This window comes from Echinops telfairi, unplaced genomic scaffold (genome assembly GCF_000313985.2).
Source record: "Echinops telfairi isolate 266 unplaced genomic scaffold, ASM31398v2 ScPeMD7_7475;HRSCAF=8513, whole genome shotgun sequence".
Taxonomy (NCBI): domain Eukaryota; kingdom Metazoa; phylum Chordata; class Mammalia; order Afrosoricida; family Tenrecidae; genus Echinops; species Echinops telfairi.
In genome coordinates, this window is record NW_022111379.1 from 11,356 (window position 1) to 15,356 (window position 4,001).

The window sequence follows — 4,001 nt, forward strand, 5'->3', positions numbered from 1 at the left end:
TGAGTGACTGAGTGAGAGTGAGTGAGTGTGAGTCGAGGCATTGGTCTTAAACAGAATTGGAAGTTTTCTCACATGTGAATGTCAATAGGTTGAGAAATACCCAACTTAATATAATCAATAGAAGAAATATATCCCAAACATTTATACGTATGGTAAGAGGGGGGAAAAAAAACCCCAAAACTAGGTTTTCTATCTAAAATCTATCGAGTGTGTCAGACCTAAAAATGGCCTGCCATTTTGTCAACCTACAGTGCACACAAAGGACCACGGAACCCATCGCCTATGTGAGGCAGAAATATCAAGCCCAAAGAACAACCCCACTTAAAATGAGCACAAGAAACAGTCTACATCTCTAGAGGAGAATTTTCCAATTAGAACAACCAATGGCAATACTGAACCTTCCTTGAAATGCACAATGGTTAATAAAATTTCTGCCCAACACCCCCCACCCTCCTTCCCTCAGGATCATAAAATAGCCTTCCAAAAGTTTGTGAACGAAAGAAAACTTGTTATTTTTTAATTACATTTCTCAGTGATCTATTTGAAACTCAAGGTGCATATGCTACTTGATCCAGAAGTGAGAATGTAACTTCAGAAATCTCATTTGATGTGTGTTTTACTCTTTAAAATGACCTGTGTTGATAACTATTTTGTATATTCAGCCACATGTTTTTGTCTTCAAGTAGAAAAGTTTAAATAACTGAAGAATTGACCCGATTTTCAAAAAGGCTCATTCAATTAAGTTTCTGTTATTCCCTGAAGCCAGCATTATTAGAATTCCATCACAATATGTATTAAAAAGTTATATTAAATGTGCCACCCCTCCCTTATTTTTGTTATAAAACCTTGTCAATTGTCCTCTTTTCACAGATTAAAAGTTCTTCTCTCTTCCCTGGCCTCCTGGGAATGGTATGATTTACCTTTAAAATAGAGAGTCCAGAGGTCATTTCCTGACAATACTCAGAAAAAGATTAAGATTTTCTTTTCTATCACTTTTCAGTCAGTAATTAATACACATTTCTCTCCTGTCATCACTGAAATCCAAGGAATACATAGCGATAACAGTGTACAAGTTTATTAGCTCAAAAAAAAAGTATATTGGCTAAATTCTGGATAATTACATGTTACTACTGAAAATGTTCTCTGAAGGAGGTCAATTTAATAATAATAGTAATAGTAAAAAGCCACCATTCCTGGCAGGTATAGGGCACCTATGGGTGGATCTCATTGAATAACAGCTAGTATCATCCCAACATTTCCAAAAAAATGCCAAGTACAAGAATTTAAAAATAATTACTCTACAATCCGGTTTAATAAGTAGTCTACTTACATCAGACTATAAACTAATGTTCACTGTGGATGAGGCAAGGTAAATGATCTCTAACGAAAGCTGCCTCTGCAATTAGTAGATTAGAAATAATTAATATGAAAAATGGCCTAATATGAAAAAGGTTCTAGTAAATAGCAAAATACTTCCAAGACAAAGTTTTACATGGTGTTTCAGCCCCCTGACGGCAGCATCGCACACCTGCTCCTACCGGCAGGGGTCCTGGTTGAGGAGATGTGTGACTGCTGACCATCAAGTTGGAGAAATTCCTCAGTTTTGTAAATGTCAGTGAAAAGCTGGTGAATAAAGGCATCTTGCAGTGGCTTTCCATTCAGGACACTGCTGGAACGCTTATACCTAGACCATTTGACGCCTTCACTTGCTCTTTCAAAAAAGCAACACCCATGTTCTTCCCAGGCTGAAGCTGGTACCGGTTGGCGGCGTCCCACAGGGACTGCACGTTGTCGCTGTTCACAGAAACCCTAGCAGTGTACGCACGTTGCACCAGGTGTTCCATGATGCCAGGGCGGCGTCTTTGAGTTCTGCTTCAAAGGACGTGGATTCCAGCACATCAGCTGGGAACGTGACATTAAACACTGGGCTGGCTGCAGCAAGGACCGCACGATGAGCAGGGATCTCTCTTTCCTGGACCACGAGAATCCCATCACACACGCTTTTCCGTCTTCGCATGTCATCCATGACCGCCGTGGAGCCCGCCAGCAATTCCGCTGCTTCCCCAGCGGCAGGGTTCTTCTGAGGTTTTCTCTCGCTGCTCCGCGCCACCCCGGAGGCTGACACCCTCGCTGAGCTCGGCTCGCGTGCGGGCTCGCGTGCGGGGCTCGCGTGCGGGGCTGCGGGCTGCGGGCTCGGAGAGCGAGCTTCTGTCGGCCGCACGCGGAGGTCGCGCTGACTGCGGCGGCGGCAGCGCGCCGCCCTCTCACCAGCGCCCTCGCGTGGCGTCGGGCGGCGGCGGCGGCTCGGCCGCTGCGGAAACACCATGCGGGGCCCGAGGCCCTGGCAGCAGCTTCCAGGGCGATGGCGTGCCCTCGGCTGCGTCCTGAGCAGAGCCAGAGCAAGGCGGGGGACGAGCCTGGGAACCCCAAAACAAGGCATTTTTAGTTAAGGAAGAAAAACGGCTTCCAAAGAGAAGAAAGAAAAATTCCTCTATCCATAAAAAAATGATGATCCTATGCATAAATGATTCTAAATATATCATAAATACTATGGCTGATAAACAGAAAAATGTTGTAGGCTACATTTCAGCACACAATATTAACTTGGTACTTAAATCCCTACACATTAACTGCTAATCACCATCTCCCAAACCATTAAGCCTTATACATTAACGTGCTGAGTAAGTATCCTTATAGCACCCTGATAACTAGCTGAAAAGCCACGCATCCTCCAGAACTTCTAACACCCCGAGCATCGCCTGATGCCCACAACAAATTCAACACGTGCTTAACAAATCCAATGACCATACACACTAAATCTAACCTAATGCATTTATCCCAATTCTTTGAATCAGAGTCACAACCTGGTCTGTAGTCCATAAACTTCACCCTAACTTTATGACCCGAAATCTCAAATTCAGAAACTATGCCCGAAAACTCTAATCCTTAAACAGTATCTCTATATCACGATGAACTCCTAATTCTATCCCTTGATTCTTGTTCTTGAACCAGGAACATTGATGAATGTCAAGACCTAGATTCCGATCTTAAGTACAGACTCTGCCTCTAGCACACTAAAGCCCTAAGCTAATCACCAAACCTAACACCAAAAAAACTCATGCTGCTAGTTATGTGTGTGGATCTGTCTCCTCTCCCAGATTTTACCTAAATGTAAAGGACTGCGAGAGGTAGACATGCACAATTAGGAAACACAAACACGTCCTCTGTTTTCAGTTAACTTTTACAAAGGGTTCATGGATTTTGGCAAAATGAAGTGATATATAAATGTTTAAATAGGACAAAAAGCATTATGACCAAGGCCTATCACAGGACTCTTGTGGTCCTTAACTCTACTGTGTCCTACCCTCAAGGAGCCTTCTCTATTAGACAGATGCAGGAATGTGTTACCCAATAACCAGGTGACCAAGAGCTCAATTGTACTTCTTCACTAATTTGCAGATCACAATTCACCCGGTTTCTCCCTCAAAGATGTAGTGAACCCATGTCTAGTGAAACAAATAGATGACTGGTTATTCTACCTTTGATCCCCTCCATTCCCTCTTTCCCAGAGACCGTCATGTCCCTCCAGGTGGCGGTGGTATCACATTAAAAGTACTTCTATTGGAACCATGATCTCCGTTTTTGTCAACATTGGACTGTTTCCTCAGAGGAAGATTTAGTACACCCTTATAACCCTAAAATATTTGGGTCTGTGACTACTTGAGTTTCCAGTATGTCACAAAACATACTTCAAGTCGTAGCTGTAGCTTCAACCCTTAAGTGGAAAGATATTAATCCCAGGGACACCCTGTGGGTCCAGTGCCAGGAACTCCCTCTCAGAGCGCACTGGGGCTCTCCGCTCATGAGGAAGTAAGCCCTCAAAGAGTTCCTCATGATAACAACAGCAGGCCAAGCCGTGGTGGCTTAATCGATTAAATGCTGACCAGGCACCCTGGGCATGTGGATATCTAAATATATCCTGGAATGAAAATGAGGCCCTG

General features: G+C 43.6%; 1 pseudogene; it reads right to left on the reverse strand.

Moving 5' to 3' along the window:
- Nucleotides 1-37: 37 nt before the first annotated feature.
- On the reverse strand, nt 38-2,326 carry LOC101640206 (annotated as a pseudogene).
- Between the last annotated feature and the right edge of the window lie 1,675 nt (nt 2,327-4,001).